General features: G+C 31.8%; 1 protein-coding gene and 1 non-coding gene across 2 annotated transcripts in view; both read right to left on the reverse strand.

Moving 5' to 3' along the window:
- LOC126882276 (uncharacterized) overlaps window positions 1-24,207 on the reverse strand; it is a 228,426-nt gene that overhangs the window by 198,755 nt on the left and 5,464 nt on the right. The window lies entirely within an intron of this gene.
- On the reverse strand, window positions 11,678-11,788 carry LOC126882837 (U6 spliceosomal RNA). Its single transcript, XR_007697413.1, has one exon. It is a non-coding gene; the product is annotated as a U6 spliceosomal RNA (small nuclear RNA).

Below are 24,207 nucleotides of genomic sequence, written 5' to 3' on the forward strand. Positions count from 1 at the left end.
TATAAATGTCCTTTTGTTTTCCATGTATTTCACTGTAAATATTTCTTTGTTGAATGCCTCGTAGACTAAATATTTGGGTATGTATTTGGTTACACGGTATAGACGGCACGGCATTATCTGTTATAGTATGTCTCCTATCGTAATCACACTCAGCAGAAAAAATATACATAATAGTTTTATTATTCTATATATCGATATGATTTTTATGTGTTTAAATTCCTACAAAACTAATTAAGGAAAAAAATTAACTACTTATTGTAGGTATATTTTTTATCAGCATATGACATATTTTTAAAAAGTTTCGATACATTATAGGTCTGGATCCCGCGTATGGAAAAAAATTGATTAATAGCAAGCTGAAAATTTGTTAATAGCTTAACGGTGTCTAGTCGGATAAACTTTGATATATGGGAACACTGGAACGGGGACAGTTTTAATTGTGGAACAGGTTAAAAATTTGGAACGGTCAGACCACGAAAACGGCACATTTATTTTGTCCGACAGAATAGACTTAAACTCTCCGAACAGAGATTAAACTCTCATGCAAAAAATCAGACTGCTATTTATCACCTATCATAATTCCTGTCATTTGACATTGACATATTCTACATGTTCCACTCATTAAAACGCCCATTTGGTGATAAATAGCAGTCTGATTTTTGCATGAGAGTTTAATCTCTGTTCGGAGAGTTTAAGTCTGTTCTGTCGGACAAAATATATGTGCCGTTTTCGTGTTCTGACCGTTAAAAATTTTTAACCTGTTCCACAATTAAAACTTCCCCTGTTCCAGTGTTCCCATATATCAAAGTTTGTCCGACTAGACACCCTTAAGCTATTAACAAATTTTCAGCTTGCTATTAATCAACTTTTTTTCATACACGAGATCCAGACCTGTTAATTTATGAATGGAGGGCGGCTATTCTCAAAACCTGGACAATTAATTTCAGAGCGAAGAATGTATGTTTGTTTATGCTTTATGGTATTGTTCGTAAGGCGCATAAGTCCAATTTTACAAATTTTTTTGCTTCTCATAGAGTACCTACCTAAGAATATACCCGAACTAATATACTTCATAAAAGACCCTCAGTTCTAATTGCAAGACGCAAGAGTCTTGCAGGCTTAGTCTTGTTCTTGCTCAAATCTTGCACGGTAAGTCTTGGTCTTGGTCTTGCTCAAATTAGGCGGTCTTGGTCTTGGTCTTGGTCTTGCGAAAACGCGAGAACAAGACCAAGACTGCAACACCAAGACTGATTTTGGGCAACACTACTTATTCCATATTTCAACACCATCCTAAACCCAGTTTTTAAGCAAAATAATGCCAAACCTCATGTTATCAGAGTATCGTTAGCCTTCATGGATCAACATCACATCAAGTATTTACCTTGGCCACCACGATTACCTGATCTGACTCCGATTGAACATATCTAGGATATGGTAGCTCACAGTCTCTTAAATTTACAACACCCTCCACAAACTTTAGCAGTACTTACTCACGAAGGTCATGCATTGAGGGTTGAGAGGTGAAAGATATGAATTACTTCAAATAAAAAAATAAATAAGGAATCGTGGATTTCCATTGGTCTATGTTTTGCGTGTTTACATAACTGAGATGTACCAAATCCTCTATTCTAACATTTAATGGTCTTGATGTTTCACCAACATAAAAATGTTTGCACTTAGAAGGTATTTCATAATAATTAAATATACTTATTTTAAATCAAAATTGTTTATTATTTCCAATAAAATAGCAAATTGTATATTGTAGATATAAGTGAAGTAAGACAAGGGGAGAAAATCATTTGCAAAACACGAAAATCTTATAGCGAACACAGTAGAATAAAACCGTAGATATTCATGGTAACGAAAAATGCAAAATCAACCACTACTGTTAGGATTTTAATTAAAACTCATAGAACTTTTTAAAACCGGTGACAAACACTAATTTTGGTGAACAATATACACATTAAGGGAAATTCATTGCCACTACACAATGAGTGGTATTTCCCAAGAAAATCACAACTCTGTTGAAGTCCGATGAATAAAAAAAATATTAAATATTATGATATAACAAAATAATGGAACAATAAAAATATTCAAACTTAATTATCTATAATAAAAAAAAACAAAGTAATTTTTTTAACTAGTTTTCCGTATAACGCACAATTTTATGGTCCATTAAACGGTTGAATTTATTAAAACAAATAAATAGACGGTTGAGGTAAGCAGTTTTTATCGGTTTATCTAATAGAATATAGAATATTATGGTAAAGACAACTTTGCGTAAATTATATTGGTTATAAGAAAATAACAAACTTTATGACATAATTTTTTATTGCACTTTTCCCTAATATAGAGAAATTTTAATTACATATTAGGAGACAGAAGATAGTTAAAGTCTAAATTGTATTGCGTTGGCCGTGTAGACACCTGTTTGTTTTTGTTCAGGTAAAGTAACTTCAATTAGCAGGTTTTTGTCAATGAACTCCAATTTTGGCTAACGTCTACGTGTTTAAGGGGAACGGAGCAAAATGCAAAATTTTGACGCATGTCGAATTTCAATGTGTTTTAATTTTTTTTCGAATCCTGAGAAAGCTAATAAGTATTAATAACCTGTAACTTATTAAAATAAACATTATAGAAGTTTTTAATGACTTTCGGCCCCCAATAATAATATAATCTTTCATTTTGCGTTTAAATTTCTCAGGATTCGAAAAAAATTAATACATTTAAAACACATTTAAAATTTTGACATGCGTCAAAATTTTGCATTTTGCTCCGTTCCCCTTAAATAAATAAAACAATTACACATAAAATATTTAAAGGGTTACTGAGAATACTAGATAACTTATAACAAAAAGGGGACAAAAAGAAAATTATTTTTATAATATAACAATAACTATGAATATCTTAGTTTAGTGACATTTAAATTCGTATTTTATATCTTTATATGTATATAGGTGGATTATTTAAAATAAAACCAAAAAAATTGATTTATAATGTGTTTGAAAGAACCGTTTTGTAGTTTATTTTTAAAATAAAAACAAAAAAAATTAATTTGTAATGTGTTTAAAAGAACCGTTTTATAGTTTATTTTTATCGAATTTTTACCTGGATGAGGTGTTGTCTGCCAAAATTATTCTAAAAATACGCAACATGATAAAGTACTCGTTTAGTCCGATGATTAATAATATCGAAAGGTGTTTTGGTAATTAAAGAATAAAAAAATCGTGTTCCTCTCAGGACACAGTTTGTATTTTAGCAAAATTTAAAATTTAAATTTGATGATATATTATAACCATAATGAAATACTAGTATTTTTAAGTGTTCACCATATCATTTATTTTTCAAATAACATACGAGTGATTCATATAACCCCAAGCATAATAATAATTATTATAAACAAAACATTGACATTACAGGTGAATAATATTTCACGCAATATAGTGCGGCAGATTGGTGCCAATATTATAAGAATTGCACATTTAATGATACAAGCATATAATTTGGACCACATATGCTGCACATCTAAAGGTTCAAATTTAGATATGAGGCCCTCTCAGATTTTACCTTTTACAAAAATGGCGGTCATTCAAAATGGGCGACTATACATATGTGACTTATAGCACGATATCTTTTGAATGAAAAGTCCGATTTCAACCAAATTTGGTACATAGGTTCTTTTTGTGATTTACAAGATCGATGTCGTGAACTGGAAGAATCGGTTTACCAGAAGTTGTATTTTTTCTGGTTTTTATGTAAAACTATTTTATATTATGTAAATAATTTATTTTCAATTTTTTCACCCTGTATATATTAATTTTTTAAAATGGTAATACCACCATTGAAAAGAGCGTAAGAATATGTTTTAGGTAATATTTTGAGCTTTTTAGTTATGTTAATTACCATTTAATAAATGCATAACGTACCTTCACATGCACCTATTTGTGGCAAATTCGTGCAAATATTATAAGAATTATTGTGCATTTAATGGTAGAAGCATATAATTTGTACCACACATACTACACATACAAAAGTTCAAATTTAGATATCAGGCCATCTCAGATTTTGCCTTTTACAAAAATGGCGGCTACACATATATGTGAATAATAGCACGATAACTTTTGAGCGAAAAGTCCGATTTAAGCCAAATTTGGCCTTAAGGTTTTTTTTATGAATAAGATCGAGGTCTTGAACCGGAAGAATCGGTTTACCATAAGCTGTGTTTTTACTGTTTTTTTTTATGTAAAAATATGTTGTTTTTTTTTTCAATTCTTTCACCCGATATATATTAAGTTTTTAAAAAGGTAATACCGCCATTGAAGAGAGCGTAAAAATATTTTTTAGGAAAGATTTTGACATTTTTAGTTATGTTAGTTACCATTTAATAAATGCATATCGTATCTTCACATGTACCTATGAGCGGCAAATTCATTTTGAATGCCCGCCATTTTTGTAAAAGACAAAATCTAAGATGGCCTCATAACTAAATTTGAATCTTTGTATGTGTAGTGTGTGTGGTCCATATTATATGCTTTTACCGTGCACAATAATTCTTATATTATTTGCACGAATCTGCCACACATAGGTTCATAGGTACATATTAAGATACGTTATGCATTTATTAATTGGTAAAAGAGTTCAAAATATTTCCTAAAAAATACTTTTACACTCTTTTCAATGCCGATATTAGCTTGTTGAAAAATTAATACATACAGGGTGAAAGAATTAGTAAAAAACAACATGTTTTTACATAAAAATCAGGAAAAACACAACTTCTTGTAAATAGATTCTTCTGGGTTAAGACCTTGGTCTTACACATCAAAAAAGAACCTATATACCAAATTTGGTTGACGTCAAACTTTTCGTTCAAAAGTTATCGTGTCATTAGTCACATATGTACAGTCGCCATTTTGAATGCGCGCCATTTTTGTAAAAGGTAAAATCTGAGATGGAGTTATATCTAAATTTGAACCTTGAGGGGTGTAGTATACGTGGTCCAAATTATGTGCTTCTACCATTAAATGCAGAATAATTCTTATAATATTTACACGAATCTGCCCCACATAGGTACATGTGAAGATACGTTATGCATTTATTAAATGGTAATTAACATAACTGAAAAGTTCAAAATATTTTTTACAAAATATTTTACCACTCTTTTTAATTGCGGGATGACATTTTGAAAAATTAATATATATATAGAGGGAAAAAATTGAAAAAAAAACATATTTTTTACATAAACAACCAGTAAAAACACAACTTTTGGTAAACCGATTCTTCTGGTTCACCATATCCATCTTGTAAATCAAAAATAGAACCTATATACCAAATTTGGTTGAAATCGGACTTTTCGTTCAAAAATTTATGGTACTATTAAACACATATGTATAGGGGCCATTTTGAATGCCCGCCATTTTTGTAAAAGGCAAAATCTGAGATGGCCTCATATCTTAATTTCAACATTTGTATGTGTAGTATATGTGGTCCAAATTATATGCTTGTATCATTAAATGTGCAATTGTTTCACATATCGGCCGCACTAATAGAAAAATCTTAAGGTAAGCGCGCACTTGTCTGGACCGGCTCGCAAAAGAACGCGTTACGACGATTAGATCAGATTATATAAACTTTGTGTGTATTCAAATGAACCAGCAGAGCGTGAAGTTTAAGGGAACAGCGTGGAACACATCGATTCACATCTATCTAATGCCGAAAACTCGAAATGCAATATTTTCGCGGGCAGTAGTTTCGACGAAATAGTTTAAAATCATTGTTTCTATTCTCATACTATATCAATTATAATGTCGCTACCTGTATCATAATGAACTTCATTATGATACAGATTTTCATTAAGATACAGATTTTTAACCAATAGAATCGCGATATGGCATTCGCAATAAAGGTGGTACACGCGCAGTGACCAATTAGTCTAAGAGCTGGAGCCGAAAAATCATCGTCATAAGTAATATAGTCCTGTCGCCAGGGGGGGTACAACGGCCTCCTTAATTCAGATGGACTTACCCAAGTTTTTTTTATATATTTTGACCCGTAGAATACGAATTTTTTGGGTAACAGTTGATCCGGATGTCGATAAGATTGTTATAGACAAATAACTTGAGGAATTACATAACGGCGATTTCTCGCAAAACAAAACATCTTTTTGTATTTTTTGGGTCATTTTAAGCAAAAAATATTCCTACAAGTTTTTTCGTAGAATGCATAGTTTTCGAGATAACCGCGGTTGAACTTTCAAAAAATCGAAAAATTGCAATTTATGAACCCGAATAACTTTTGATTAAAAAATAAAGTAGCAATTCTGCTTACCGCATTTGAAAGTTTAAGTCAAATTATATCGGTTTTGATTATTTGCATTGCTAAAAATTAATTTTTTTATTGTTAAACTAATCTATAAACACATAGTGTTTCCCGTGCCTAATACATGCGTTTTAACGCATGCTACGTAGAAATTGCCTCGCTTGCACTTAGCTACTCTACCTACTCGTTCGATTTTAAATGAGAAATCATAGAAAACATCACTCACATACTAGGTGTTTATAGCTTTGTTTACCAATAAAATAATAAATTTTTAGCAATGCAAATAATCAAAACCGATATAATTTGACTTAAGCTTTCAAATGCGGTAAGCAGAATTGCTACTTTATTTTTTAATCAAAAGGGTTATTAGGGTTCAAAAATTACAATTTTTCGATTTTTTGAAAGTTCAACCGCGGTTATCTCGAAAACTATGCATTCTACGAAAAAACTTGTAGGAATATTTTTTGCTTAAAATGACCCAAAAAATACAAAAATATGTTTTGTTTTGCGAGAAATCGCTGTTATGTAATTCCTCAAGTTCTTTGTCTATAACAATCTTATCGACATCCGGATCAACTGTTACCCAAAAAATTCGTATTCTGCGGGTCAAAATATATAACAAAAACTTGGGTAAGTCCATCTGAATTAAGGAGGCCGTTGTACCCCCCCTGGCGACAGGACTAATATGGAGTTTGGCATGTGAAATGTGTCTATTGTATATTGATAATTATGACCCCTTTCAGGCTGACACCTCAGTGGATACAGGAAGTATCAATAAGGGATGAAAGGGGAAAGTTAGTGTAGTCTTTAAAGGTTTTCACCTCCTATTTTGTTAAACCTCCATCAATTTGCATGAAAATTGGTGACTAGTTAGAGAATACCCCAAGAAATAAAAATGATTTGGTGCCTTTGCACCAAATGAACTTGCACTTTTACCCTGGGGGTGGATACCACCCCTTCTCGGGAGTGAAAACTATTTTATTAAAAATAACCCCACCGATCGATAGAGGGAAAAATTATAAGTAAAATTTGTTATATCATGTTAGTAAAATAAATCAATACTTTTTAAGTTATTAAAGATCAAGGATTTGTCTGTTTAAGAGCACATGCGTGAAGTTACGGATGATAAAAAGAACTTATTAATTAATTGTATGTTACTAAAATATTATTTTTATATAATTTCGATATTATAAATTTAGCAAAAGTGTATTCGAATATGTCAAATGTACCCGTTATTGGACACCCTCAGTTTCTGGACATATTCAGTTTATATTCATAGAAGAAATTCAATTAAATATCGAAATAATATAAAAATAATATTTTACTAACATACAATTAATAAATATGTCCTTTTTATCATCCGTAACTTCACGCATATGCTCTTAAATAGACAAATCTTTAATCTTTAATATCTCAAAAAGTATTGATTTATTTTAATAACATGATATAACAAATTTTACTTAAAATTTGTCCCTCTATCGATTTGTGGGGTTATTTTTAATAAAATTGTTTTCACCCGCGGGAAGGGGTGCACCACCAGGGTAAAAGTGCAAGTGGCACCAAATCAGTTTTATTTTTTGAGGTATGCTCTAACTAGTCACCAATTTTCATGCAAATCGATGGAGGTTTAACAAAATAGGAGGTGAAAACCTTTAATGACTGCACTAACTTTCCCCTTTCATCCCTTATTGCTACTTCCTGTATCTACTGAGGTGTCAGCCTGAAAGGGGTCATAATTGTCAATATACAGGGTGTTTCATTAATAATTGTCCATATAGTAACTGGAGAAACCTTAGCACAAAATACGAAGATTTAACCTAAAACACTTAAATAAAATGTGGTTCCTTACTGAGTTACAGAGTGTTTTATCTAAAAATTTAAAAACTATTTTTGCTCAGCATTTTAAAACTATTCAACGTATCCTTTTCATACTTGGCAGAAAGTGCGACTACTAGACACCCTACTAAATTATGATAAACAAATGTTTCTAGCTACTACCAGAGGCGTACGACAGGGGATGGTGAATGGTTGACCCTTCTCAAATTCGACGCCACTGGAGGAATTACTATTTTAGTGCTATTTTTAGATTCTCCAATACTTTCTACGTAAATAATATACTCTTCATTGGTAACGATAAAGTCATTCGTTTTCGAGATATTTGAAGTTAAATATGAAACGGCACAGTTATTTTGATTAATTTATGATACGATTCATATGATTAAAATTTAAAAATTATTTGTACCCAGTACTTTAAAACTATTTGGCGTATCCTTATCATACTTGACAGAATGTGTAGGTACTATGCACCCTACTAAATTAAGATAAATAAACGTTTCTAGCTACAACCAGAGGCGTACGACAGGGGATAGCGGCTGGTTGACCCTTCCCAAATTCTACGCCACTGACGAAATTGCCATTTTAGTGTAATTTTTTGATTTTGCAATACTTTTTATGTAAATAATATACTCTTTATTCGTAACGATAAAATGATTAGTTTTCGAGATATTTGAAATTAAAAATGAAGCGACACAATACATTAATCAAAATAACCGTGTCGTTTCATTTTTAACTTCAAAGATCTCAAAAACTAACGCCTTTATCGTTACGAATGAAGAGTATATTATTTTCATAGAAAGTATTGGAGAATCCAAAAATTGAACTAAAATAGCAATTTCGCCAGTGGCGTAGAATTTGGAAAGGGTCAACCATTCACTTTCCCCCGTCGTACGCCTCTGGTAATAGCCAGAAACGTTTCTTTAATATAATTTAGTAGCTTGCACAGTATTTATACTACCTGCCAAGTATGAAAAGGATACGTCGAATAGTTTGAAAATGCTGAGCAAAAATAATTTTTAAATTTTTAGATAAAACACCCTGTAACTCAGTAAGGAACCACATTTTATTTAAGTGTTTTACGTTAAATCTTCGTATTTTGTGCTAAGGTTTCTCCAGTTACTATATGGACAATTATTAATGAAACACCCTGTACAATGGACACATTTCACAGGAAAAACTCCATATTACTTATTACGATGATTTTTCGGCTCTAGCTCTCCGTCTAAATAGCGAGTCAAATACATACGCTTTGACAGTTCTCAATATGTAAACAAACCGTCAAACTGACAAACTACTGAATTTATTTGTGTTACAAAATTAATAAATTTGAATATCTTTTTTGTTGTGAATGATCATAGAAAAAATAGTGTATACAATTTGCATTTAATTATCATTATGAAGCTCGTACTCTAACGAAACTCGCCGCATACGGCTCGTTTCGTAACCCTCATACTCGCTTCATAATGACCATTATTAAATGCTCGTTGCATAATCGCGGTGTGCAAGTACTTGGAAGGGAATTGAGAATAGATCGTGCGCGAATAGCGGAGAAATATTGCAACTTTCTTAAATAATTCATATTGTCAATTGAAACTGTCAAATTGACGTACATTTCATATCTACTGTCGTTGAAGAAGAAAAATTATATGTTGTTCCACAATATTGATACGATATGCAATTATTATATAAAGTTAAATTTAATTAATTGTATTTTGCTTGCAGTACTGCATTTTAATAACTAATTTTATTTACTACATACAATTGTTTACGTTTTAATAACATAACCTGAATCTTATTTTTCTTCTTATTATTTTTTGGACTATGGCCTTGACAATTATCCAGTAACCAGGACTAATATAATTGGCCAATATAATTAAAAGTGCGAATAAAGTTGCAAAGCGTAGAAATAGGTGTCGCTTTGCCGAACTTGCACGGTCCCAATACTATTTAAAGTGCATATGTTGATAAAACGCATTTCAAAGTATTGATAAAATTTGTCTTGATTATCGATTTAATCAGAAAATAAAGTAACAAATTCATTTTCCTTGTTTCGCTTTTTACAATTTCCATGCATTCATTTATTATGCCTTCCTTTTGGAACTTGATTTTGTTGTCTTTTTGCTCGCACAACAAACTAATAATAATAACTTTTAGATTCTTCTTCTATGAAATATTTAAATCCACTGACTGAGCTGATGTGATTTTACCGATACATGCGCGCTATGGCACTTAATTCCAGGTTGTAGCGGCGCGTTACGTTGCCTAACTAAAGGTTTCGCGGCAGGTTTTTTGTGATACATTCTAGTTAGAGTTTAAAGGCCATGGTCTAGAATTATTTCTTCCTTGCATTTCGTCTGCAACGGCGACAGACATTATCAATGCCGATGTAGAACTAGACTTAATCTCCGGTTGCTCCGTTCACTCAGTGATAACTGATCTAAATGAGATCGTCCATGAGTGACAGGATCTACGGGTGGTCATGGTCATGGCTTAGAAACCCGAGGGAATGGTTTAATAGATCCTATGCATCTCTTTTCCGAGCTACCGTCAACAAAATTCTATATATAACAGCTCTTCAGCCCTGGAGCCCCACGTCTTCTATTTTCTTTACTATTGTTTTCCGTGGATAGCAGTAGCAGTGTAGATATTATGTGTTAACCTACGCAGCATGTCCGCCCACCCAGTCCTTATTGTCCTTATTATCCTGCTAGCATAATTTGGACTTGAAATCATATTACTGATGATGACTTTACAAATCATCCCTTGCAACGGCATCATTTAATCACTTGTAACGCTGACCTGAAGATGATCTGAACGTTGTAAAAATCGAAACCGGTCGTCATTGTAATTAAATGATTGTGAGTACGTCTTTCTTTTACTTCATTCGCATATTTTTTTATTTAATTTTATGTTCTTGTTTATTGCTGGGTTCAGGCTTAGATCCGATAGACCTTAATGTATTCTTTATTTTAAACTTTGTTCACTATTGCATTATTTATTATCTATTCCTTAAAAACGTATTAATATGGAGTGATAACATTTTGTATTTTTTAAGTAATTTTCTTAGAACTCATTTCAAACAATGTTTGCTTTGTTTGTCAATCAGGTATATTTAGTATATAAGAACTCTTTAATAACTGACGTACTTTGCTGGTGTCAACAGGTTCTATAATTAGTTAATTATCCTTTTTTATAATACTGTGGGTTTTTGACTTCGGCAAGTAAAAGTAGTGGGCAGTGTTGAACGTCTAATTGACTTGTCACCTATGTTTATTATGTAGAATGATATCAGATTTATTTTACACGATGCTTTTATGATATATTTGTATTATTTACGTTTTGTTTTCATTATTTTAGCGTAAAAATCTACGACGTTTTAATATTTAATTGCCAATTTTACAATATCATTAAAAAAGTAATTAAAGTAAGCATAAGACACAGTCTATAATATAAGATAATAATATACCTACACAACTAAACTTATATGGAATCATCTGATATTTCTTAATATTTCAAGCGGATTTCAAAAAACCAACAAACGAAGTCAAACAATATTTATTTTAACTTTGCGCAGGGGCCATGCTAATTTTCTCTGTATCGTTCCAATTTTAGTATATGTACCGCCAAAGCGAGGATCTGTATTAAGTTCAACTCTATTCACTCTTGCAGTCAATGAGCTATGCAGGTCATTTCCGGCTCCCATAAAATATCTTCAATACGCTAATGACCTAATCATTTACTGTCATGGTAAATCTGTTACTATCACATATAAACTTTTACAAGGTGCTGTGAATCTTCTTCAAGATAGATCTAATAAACTAGGATTATCACTCTTTCAAAGTAAAACTAAATTAATAAAATTTTCCCGAAGGACATCCACTCCCGTGCCCCAAATTTTATTCAACGATTCCCCACTATATGTTTTTAATGAGTGTAAAATTCTAGGTATAATATTTGACTACAGGTCAAATTGCAAAAATCACATCTATAAACTTAAAACCAATTGCTTTAAAAAATTCAACGTTCTAAAAACCCTTAGTCATCTTCATTGGGGTGCCGATGAAATTACTTTATTAAGAGTCTACAGAGCTCTCATCCGATCTAAGCTCGACTACGGCAACTTTACCTACTGCTCAGCCTCTAATTCTGACATAGATTTATTAAACTCTGTTCATAATAGCGCACTCCGTGTAGGTCTTGGTGTCTTTCGCTCCAGTCCTATCGAGAGCATATACCGTGAATCCAATGAACCTCCTCTCACCTTAAGACGGCAATCTCTTCTATTTTCATATACTGCATCAACATCCGCAAATCCCTTTAATCCCGTCCATTCTGTAATTACCACAATTCCCTCTTCTTTCACTAACAATGTTCAACATGTTATCATAAAAACTATACCTCAATTAATTACTCCACTACTTAAAAATATAGACCTCCGGCGGACTAGTTCCTTTCGTCTACCTTCACTTCCCCCCTGAACTAAACATCTTCCTTCAATTGACATCTCCCTCATTATCTTTAACAAACATTAATCACCCAACAGTCTGGTAAAGAAAGCATTTTTAGAAATGAAACAAAAAAAATCATATGATTTAATTCTGTGTTTACCGATGCTTCTAAAACTACCACTGGTGTTGGCTGTACTGTCACCACTAAACATGAAATTGTAAGATCTTCTAGGTTACCCTCAAAACGTAGCGTTTACACAGGTGAACTATATAGTATTCTGTTGACTTTTAAATGCATCTCCCATCAAAACAGACATATTGCCATTTGTACGGATTCCCTTTCATCTATCCATTCAATCAATACCATTTTTACTGACCACCCATTGGTTCAAAACATTCATGACATCTACCAAAATCTCTCTGCTCAAGATGTAACAGTCTCTAATATGGCCACCTTCTCATACTGGAATTACTGGTAATGAAACAGCAGATCATTTTGCCAAAGAAGCTACCAACCACAATATTGGAATAACCACAATCAACTAGCTAGCGATCTCAAACTTGTTTTCAAAAAGTCAGTAAATGATTCCTGGAAAAACTTATAGCAACAGAGTAAAACAATTCTACATGAACTCCAACCATATCGCACACCTAGTTCAATTGTGCCACAACTGCAAAAAATTCGAATTTTGGGTTAAGGCTGGAAAATATTGCCTATATAATGGCCCATCTAATGCAATACAGCCTGAACCAAAATATTGTTTTGGATAAGTATAAAGTAAGTTACTTCGGTATTTCACTGTAGGGTTTTTGGAGGTTTTGAAAATGCAATACGGCCATAACTTTGAGATGTGGCGATAATATACACTGCCACAATACACCCGATGTAATTCAATACGTTCAATACGGCCACAATTGCAAAAATCAAGAGAGATGTGGCGATAATATACACTGCCACAATACAACCGGTATAATTCAATACGGCCACAACTGCAAATAGGCTATTGATATTAAAAATAAGATAGCTAAAAGGAACTACAACGTTAACGGGGTTTTATTATTTGATATGGACAATGGACATCTATATATGGAAAAACCGCGGAGTGCTACCATTTAAAGGGGTGCGTTTTTGAGAAATGGGTGAATTAGTCCCTGGGCACAGGTTACATTAGGGTGAGTTCTATGCACTTTTGGTACAAATACGTCTACATAAAAATTGTTCCTGGTTAAATTTCCTATCTAAATATAACTTTTTAAAGTCAAAGATACTTTTTTTTACAAAAATATATTCAAAAGAAGAAGCACAAAGAAACCCAAAAGAAAGAAATTTTGTTTTTTGTCCCATAACTTTTGTCCACGGGGATATAGGTATAGACATTGCTTTACACAAAAAAAAACTTGCATATTTTCTCTTTAAAATGATGTTTGTTATAGGTCATTAGGATTTACAGTTTTCGAAATATGATTTTTCAAAGTTCGCCACTCACAGCAATTTTGGGCAATTTTCCTTGTTATTTCGCAAATATTGTTCTGTAACTTTTTTCTACGTAACTTTAGGTATATGCAATGATACATGTAAGAGGAATAGAAATCAATTGCCTTTAAAATGGTCTACTGTATAACGTTGTTTGACTTTTTTTAAAGAGATTGTGGTTTTTCAAGATTTTATACTTTTAACGATTTTTTTATAATATAATATAAAAATAAAACAAAATTATTATATAATATATTATATATTATATAATACTTAATTTAAAAAAAATATTATTTTTTACATTTTTTACGATTATTTTTTGAAATTACTCATTATAACTTTTTTTTCTTGTACATGAATATACTATCTATATATTTCGCAACAAAGAGGGCTTACTTTCTGTTCTTTAAAATGGTTTATCATCTATATTTAAATACATAATGGAAACCGAGTGATCCTTTGATATTTTTTTACCTGTATTATTTAAAATTATTTCTTTTACAAAACTTACAAAAACATTAGTCTTAAAAAACATCACTTTAGTTAAAATTATTTAAACGTTGACATTTAAAAAATTTTCAAAATCAAAGTCCATCTCTTCGTTAACATTAGCTTCAATATCTTCCTCTGACACCTCAGTTATCTTAGAGTTCCCATTCTTAGTACCCATGCAATGCACCCTTTGCAGAACATTGAACAACTAATTCCTATCTTCCTACAACCGCAGTTTTTTGTACATCCTTTGGTACATTTACATGCTATTTTTTCAAGCATGAGGTGCAGGAGTTTTGACAGTAAATATTGGAATTAATCCGTATTTTCAAGTTTGCCCGGCCGAGTCAAGTGGATCAAAAGTATTACCTATAAAAAATTAGATTCAATCATAACACACAATCACATAATAAAGTTATAATGAGGAATTTAAAAAATAATCCTAAAATCAAAAATCGTTGCAAGTACTTATTACAATTTGAAAAAGCATATTTTATTCAAAAATAACCATAGAATTTTTTATAATACACCATTTTAAAGTAAACAGAATAAGCTTTCTTTTTTATTATATAATATATACCATATAGAAAAAAAGTTATAATGGGAAATTTAAAAATAATCGTAAAAATATAAAAACTCGTTAAAAGTCTTGAAAAAGATAACCCCTTTAAAAGAAGTCGTACAACATTATAAAGTAAACCATTTTAAAGGTAATTGATTTCTATTCCTCTTACATGTACAATTGCATATACCTAAAGTTACGTAGAAAAAAGCTACAGAACAATATTTGCGAAATAACAAGGAAAATTGCCCAAAATTGCTGTGAGTGGCGAAATTTTAAAATTCATATTTCGAAAACTGTAAATCCTAATGACCTCTACCAAACATCATTTTAAAGAGAAAGTATGTACAAAAGTTATGGGACAAAAAACAAAATTTCTTTCTTTTGGGTTTCTTTGTGCTTTTTCTTTTGAATATATTTTTGTAAAAAAAAGTATCTTTGACTTTAAAAAGTTATATTTAGATAAGAAATTTAACCAGGAACAATTTTTATGTAGACGTGTTTGTACCAAAAGTGCATAGAACTCACCCTAATGTAACCTGTGCCCAGGGACTAATTCACCCATTTCTCAAAAACGCACCCCTTTAAATGGTAGCACTCCGCGGTTTTTTCATATAGAGAGATTTTCATATAGAGATAGGATAAAAGAAATAATGTTTAAATTAGTACCCCTAGTCCTTATGCAAGCTTAAATTTGCATGGATATGCCCCTAATCAAATTGTTAGTAGGTATTTTGTGTGGTGTTTTGTGGATTATTCCGGCGAGCTCTAATTTTTCTTTTAAGCATATCCCACAAATACTCTATAGGATTACGCTCGGGGAGCAAGCAGTCCACTCCAGAACTGATACCTTCTGCTTCAAGGAAGTCTGTGGTAACTCTGCTGGTATACCTATAGAGGAGCATTATCACGCATGACAAATCCATTTTCTTCTTTTGCACCTCTCTAGAGCCTAATTACAGGTTCTAGAAGCAAATCAACATATCTGCGAGCTGTTAAGTTTGTGGGATAAGAAGTAAAGGAGCTTTTTTCCAATCATAATGCCTTCCCAGAATGTGACCCTTCCCCCTTTATATAATAATAATAATAATAATATCGTCTTTATTATTTCTTCAATATAGAAATGTACATTTTTATATAAAACATAATATATTATTTTCAGAAATAAAGGGCGAAGTTCATTTTCTGAAATGTCGCCATTTACAGAAAATGTTCTTCCACTTAACCCGAAAAAGAAAAAAAAACTTATCTATATAGTGCCATTATAAAAACAACAATAATTTCGTTTCATTTACCAATTTATTCGAGCTCGAGCATTATGTTCGTCCAGAACCAAAATTATGATTGAGAAATAAACAAATAGTCTCTAGATTTGGATTTAAACTGCCCAATGTTTAATACTTTTATTGTTGATGGTAATGAATTATACAAATGACATACCTGATACCTAAAAGACCTTCTAAATATCTCTGTTTTAAATTTCGGTATTGCCAGCAAACCTTTATATCTAATATTTAAGTTGTGTATGTCCGTTCGATACGTGATTTTACGATGAAGATAAGACGGTTTTTTTGTTAGAATTATTTTATGATAAAGACAGACTGTATGATGTACCCTTCTATTTTCCATATTCAGCCACTCAATTTCCTTAATTTTATGTGAAACTCTTTGTCAACTGCGAATGCCAAATATGAGTCTTAGACAGGAATTTTGAACTTTTTGAATTTTATTCTTGTAGTGAGTGGCTAAATTAGGACCGTAAAGAGCGTCAGCATAATTAAAATTTGAAAGTACAAGAGATTCACACAAAACTTTCTTAACATTAAATGGTAGAAAATGTCGATTACCGTATATAATCTTAATTGAAGCGTAGGCACGCTGTATCAATTTATTTATATGTTTTTCGAATCTTAACTCTGAATCCATTAATACACCCAAATTCTTTGCCACATCAACAACATCAAGAATTGAATCCTGAATTTGGATTTGGATTGATGGTAAAACTAATTCCCTTTGATTTTTTGGCCCAAATATTAATATGTTTGATTTACTGGAATTGATGCATAGGCAATGGTTTAAAGCAGCTTCTACAAATCTTTTTAAATCGGCATTAATCAGATCATTAGCGTTTTTTAAATTTTCGATTGGGAAACTGTAGTAGAGCTGAGTGTCATCAGCATATAAATGAGCTTGGCATGACTGAAGCTTAGAGAGAAGATTAGAAGTATATAGAGAAAATAATAAAGGACCCAATATTGAGCCTTGTGGAACTCCTGAATTAATATTCAAAGAGTTTGAATTTTGACCTTCTATATTAACATGCTGTTGTCGCCCTTCCAAATAGCTTATTATAAGTAACAACGCATCATAGGAAAATCCTAAATACTTTAAAATGCTTATCATTAATTCATGGTTAATAGTGTCAAAAGCTCTGCTAAAATCTAATAAAATCAATATAGTACATTTTCTGTCATCTATAGCCGTAAGTATGTCATCGACAATATGCAAAAGTGCAGTTGTGCAACTAAAGCCTTTGCGAAATCCAGATTGAACATCAGGTAAAAGAGAAAATTTTTGTATATATTCCTTTATTTGAATTTCCATAGCTCTTTCCAATACTTTGGATAAAGTAGGTAAAATACTGATACCTCGCAAGTCTTTCATTTCTTTTGGATTTTGTTTCTTCGGCAATACCCTCACAACTGCCCTCTTCCACATCGCCGGACAGACATTCTCTGTTAAACAATAATTTATAATATGTGTAATGTAAGGTACGATATGAGGACAACAAAGTTTAATTAATTTAATATTTATACCATCACACCCTCTCGCATTCGTTTTTATATCTGATATGGTCTTAAAAACAAACAAGTCATTAATTTCCTTAAATTTAAAGTTTTCATTGAGTAATCTATTATTATTATAAAAATTTAAAAGATGTTGGGGTGGTTTTTTATTAGGAACAGATTTTATAAAAAAATTATTTAGATCGTTAGGCTTTTTTAAATCCTCTGGAATATTTTTATTTTTATCGGGAAGAAATTTATTCAACTTTAGTGTCTTCCACATTTCTTTTGATGAATTACTATTGAATTGATGTATAAAGTATGCCTTTTTTTCTCTCTCAATAGCCCGATTAGTAAAGTTACGCATTTGTCTATAAAAATCTAAATGTCTCTGTAATCTAGTCCTTTTAAATTTGCTTAAAGCTTTGTCCCTCTCGTTCATCATAATTTTGATGACATATGTCATCCATGGTGCTCTGGCTTTAGTGACTCTAGAGGTAACTATGGGAATATGTCTATCAAATAAATTATTTAAGCAATTAACTAAGTACGATATTTTTGCATCAATATTTTCCTGGTCATATATTCTGAAAAATGAAGTATTAAACAAATCAGCCTGAAAGGATTCTTGATTAAAATTTTTAAAGCTTCTATATGTACACATTTTAGATTGTTGCGATGTACCACCTACATTTACCTTACAATAAACAATAGAGTGATCTGAGATGTTATGATGTATGACACCCCCCTCCACTGCAGCTCCTTTTTGTACTATTACATAATCTAGAAGTATTGCAGATGTAGCAGTGACTCTAGTAGGAACGTCTATCAATTGACAATAATTCAGTGATTCTAAAATTGAATAAAAATTCTTAACACTACTATTGTCATAGTCAAACAAGTCTAAATTAAAATCAACCATACAAATTATTTCATCTACAGTTGGTCCAATATCAATTAGACTATTTTCAAACTCATCCAGAAAAGAATTTAAATTTTTTTCATGAGGTCTATATATTACACCTATTCCAAATGTTTTTTTATGAACCGTAATTTTAATCCATAACTGTTCCCAGATATAATCCTGCCTACTTATAAGTGGTTCACAACGCAATCCATCTCCAACATATATACATATTCCTTTACCTCTGCAATTTCTATCCGCCCGGTATAATTTATAATTATTAAAATTTAATTGGTCATCAACAATACTATATTTCAACCATGTTTCACATATTAAAAGAATATCTAAAGAATTATCCGAAACTATTTGTTTAATATTTTGCAATGAAGGTACTAATGATCTTGCATTACAGCAACCTACTTTAAACATTTTGTTTTATTTTAAACAATTTAAATGCTCGAGTTCGAAATTAAAACAATACCAAAACAAACGATATCTAACTTAAACAAAAAATTGTAGTTCTTGTAGTTTTTGTTCCACCTAGATAAAAATCTAGTAACGGGAACAACTCAATTGGTCAAATGCTGCAAATATAATCCTTAACATTGTTATGCTCGTAAAAGATAAAAATAACAAACATCATGATTCTATCTGTTAATTTCAAAAGCCATTAAATAGAGAATAATAATAATACATTATATACTAAGTAAGTAGTTTAGCGACATCCTCCAGTGAGCTGATTCTTCTACCATTTTGTTGACCATTCAGTTTGACGTAAACTTGACCATAATTTGTCCAAACCACACCTGAACCATTAATTTTTTTCACTGCCTCCGTTACAATATTTAGCTGCTCTCTCGTTAAATCCTCTCGAATTATTATATTTGTAGACTTCAGTGACCTTTTATTTTTGTAAACAACATTTTTTTAATAATTTGAGGAAAATTTCACCAAAACTGGTCTACTTTTGTGGGTTTCTTTCTTGTTCAGTCGATAGCAGAACTCTATACTTCTTTCATCTAATTCCAGCAGATATCTATCAGCAGATTTGACAGTTTCCGTTCTTGTATGTCTTTCTCGTTTTTAAAGTAAGTAGGGGAACAAGGGGCTTGTTGTAACAGGGGTGAGTAGTAAAACGGCTTTTTCATAGGTTATTTGACCGTTTTTAACTAATTTAGCTGACTCCATCTTATTCTCTTATGGCCCTGCAAATGACAACGTCTAGCCAGCCATCCTTCGATAGTTGCAAATAGTAGTTTTGTGCACGTGCTTCATTTGGATGGGGTAATTTAAAATTTGACTCTCATAAAATTTTGGTTATCGCTATTGTTTTAAACGGAAATGAAACTTTCGGTGTTCATTTCTTTTCTAAATTTAGTTATAATTTGATGTTGCTTAACGATTTTACGATTAGCACAGTTATTTTAATAAATATACAAAAGTGTGCTACGGGGCATGTTGTAACAAAACGTTGGGGCTTGTTGTAACATGTTACAAATTGCGCTGAATCTTACTAAATTTATGATCTACAATCTACAATATAAAAACGTATTATTTAGTTTAGTAATAGTCCAGAATGAGACAACATAAAAGAAAATCAGAAAGGGCAACTCAAAGTAGCATAAAGCAAGCATAATCAATGTAGCATAAAGCAAGCAAGTAAAACAGCACGGACTATGTCATGTATCTTTATACCGATATAGAAAAAAACAAAAAATATTAGGAGTCTACGAGTGGGCTGTACTAAACCAGTGCACTTTTTTTGGTAGAATGCTAGTTGATTAAAAAATACCAGTCTTTTTAACTTTTCTTCAGTTCAATTTTATTCAGAAAGAGTTAAACTAACGTTTAGTGTTTAATTAGTGATAATTGGGAAAATAGCTATCAAGCTATATTTGATTTTATGAAAATTGTTACAACTAGCCCCTTGCTCCCCTACACGAATTCATCGGTCACATGATTTTACACAATGCAATGCCTGGTTTCGTCTGAAAATAGAACATTTTGCCAAGTTCCAAAGTTCCAATTTTGGTGTTGAAGACACTAATTTAGGCGATTAATCTTATACTGCCTCGATAACTCCAGAGCTTGTAATTGTCTCCTTCTGTATAGTCCTTGGGCACGAACTCTTGTCCTTTCACTTTCATATCAGTTTCGGAAATATTTAAGTTTTCAAAATACGATAGATGTTATTAAAAAGTGATGAAAAACGTTCTTCGGGATATTAAACACTTGCTAATTTTTACGTTGACGATATCGGTTTGATTTAAACATTTTGATTTACATAATTCGTATAAATGGAATACTGATGTGAATGATATAAATATAGTGTTTAAGCCGAGGACACGAGAATATATTATAGCGGAGCCACCTGTGGATCAGACCACCATTTGTGGAGAACACCTCATATTACATAAGAAATAACGCAACGATGACCACAGTCTAATAAAAAAATAATCTAATGGGGATAAAAACATAAAATCAAGAAGGATACAGATAAACTAAACACCGACTCGATCTCTTTTTTTGTAAATTTAGACTAGCATCAAAAAAGAAAGGTACACAAGGAATAACAAATAAATAATGATATGAAAACATGAAAACCCAAATACACATATCAGCAGAAGAAGTAATTGGACAGTAGAAAGATAAGGACCAGATAAATTATAAAAGCAAAATTTTATTGCTGGAGAGCAAAGATAGAAAAACAAGTAAAAGGAAAAAAAATAAATTTTACCAGAGGAGATTGACCACAGGATATCAAGTGAAAAGAGAACATTAAGAACATTAAAGATTGCAGAAGGCAAATTTATTAAACAAAACAAAAAAAAGAGCAAAAAAACAATTTTGCCAAAAACGTAAATATTATATACACGCACCGGCAAAATCAGCCGAACACCTTAAAAATGGGACATGTTTGATGTCTCGAATTTCCTAAACCTGTTTTCCGATTTTAGTGATTTTTTTAGTATGTTATAGCCATATTATTTAAGAATATCGGTGTAATAATATTGTTGCTAGACAGGTAAATCTCATTTTATACCGGGTGTAACAATCATACTCTGTTTTTTTCTTAAAGTTCGGAACACCCTGTGGAATATTCTAGCCTACATAAAATATTGAAATTAAAACTCAATTATAGCCTTAGGCTTTCTTAACATTTTCTTTTTTGACTTATTTGCTTACGTTGAAAAATGAAAAAGTTACAAGCTTTAACAACTAGCCATGTTTTTCATCAATAAAACCTCATAGTAGGGGAGGAAAGTATGCTAAATTTGCAGTTACTCGAGCGTTATGGGGTTACTCGAAACTATTGGATTGTGAATAGTGGGTACTAAAACCAAAAAAAGTTAAGTTAAGTTTTCCATAAACTGTGGGACTCTCCATATTTTAATTTAATTTTCCATTTCCACCAATCGTTTTTTCCGATTATAGCGCCATTTATCCATAATTGGCTCACCGTTGGTTATCCATAATAACAAGACCCCACCCCACCTCCGTGGGGGGTCGTGTTTGGTGCCATTCGATAGATTTTTGAAAAATATTGAATACGTGTATTTTGCAGTTTTACGATCTGATGTTCATTTCGCGAAATATCGTATTTAAAATTTTTAATTTACCCCCCACCCCTCTCCGTGGGGTGACGTGTTTAGTATTATTCGATTGATTCTTGAAAAATATTGAATACGTATTTTTTAGTTTTTTGATCTGACGTTTATTTTTTTTGTGACACTTTGTGACTCGCCCATTCTCTTACGCCCCACTCAAATCGTCAGATTTTTGAAATATACACTATTTTGCATGAACTTAACTTATCTTATCTTAACATGACGATTTCGAGTTTTTCTAAGAAGAGATTTTTTTTTTCGGTCCCCCCTTAATGAATTCCCCGGTGTTAAGAACCAATATATGGTATAGGTACATTTACAAGGTACATACAAGGTTTCTCCCCATGTGATAATCTGACGCGCTCGAGTAACTGCAAAAAGCACCACTTGGGCTCCCCTACCATCATTATCTGCTTAGTTTAATAAACAAGCCCAAAGTAATTCAATAGATGTATTAAATAAATAAATTACTAAGCGATGTCACAAAGACGACCTCCCGTGGATTTCAGCTGAACTAGCTTCGAGGGGGGTTTTAATGTCAAACGCTAAGCGCACATGCATTTGAATCAAGTATGTTATATTCAGTATTTATTTTTGCATGTTTTTTTACAAATTTTATATACAACAACGGCGAAAAATTAACATCAGATCGAAAAACTGCAAAATACACGTACCTATTCAATATTTTTGAAAAATCTATCGAATGGCACCAAACACGAGCCCCCACGGAGGTAGGGTGGGGGATTTAATTTAAAATCTTAAATAGGATCCCCCAATTTTTATTGGAGACTTGGATTCCTTACTTAAAAATAAGCAACTTTTATTCGACACATTTTTTCGAATTATGGAAATAGCAGTCTGCTTTTTGCATGAGAGTTTAATCTCTGTTCGAAGAGTTTAAGTCTGTTCTGTCGGACAAAATACATGTGTCGTTTTCGTGGTCTGACCCTTCCAAATTTTTAACCTGTTCCACAATTAAAACTGCCCCTGTTACAGTGTTCCCATATATCAAAGTTTATCCGACTAGACACCCTTTAACAAATTACTAACACATTTTCAGCTTGCTATTAATCAACTTTTTTTCATACGCGGGATCCAGACCTACAACATACTTAAAAGTTTAATAGTTTCTTCAAATGTGCTTTTTAAACCTTCCCTCTACAATAAAACCGATAGCGAAACAGCCCCAGAGGTAGTACTTAATTCGTCTCGCTAATACAGTACCTACTTCTAATTCAGTTTTAAACCGAGTTTTGTTTAAAAATTAAAATTGTCTCCATGTTTCATTAAGAAATGATTCGGAGAACTGATGCTTATAAGCAGAAAACTTCTCCGAGATAAATAAATTAGAAGCAACTAAATGTCCGGAGAAGGTAGACCTTTGAAAGATCTGGTACTTTGAATAATATGAACCTTTAAGTCGTTGTCTAATTCGGCGCTAAAATTGACCAGCTCCTTAAATATGCCTCTATTTTCTGAATTTTCTTTTTGGTCGTGACCTCTTAAAGCTAACTCGAAAGCTCCACAACACCTTATAACATTTGTAGTTTTTTTTTCTAGCGAAAAACCACCAAAAAGTTTTTTTTAAGATACTAATCTTCATTGTCAACTAATCAATTAAACTTAAGAAATAATCAAAATATTATCAAAATACCCACGATCATGATGCACTAAAAGTTTAATTATAAATACAAAAACTTTTTAACAGAAAATATACATAATAAAAGCGACAAACCAGCACGTAAAGAAATTCAAAATAAATAGACCTGGCATCATACCCTC

Source organism: Diabrotica virgifera, chromosome 3 (genome assembly GCF_917563875.1).
Source record: "Diabrotica virgifera virgifera chromosome 3, PGI_DIABVI_V3a".
NCBI lineage: Eukaryota > Metazoa > Arthropoda > Insecta > Coleoptera > Chrysomelidae > Diabrotica > Diabrotica virgifera.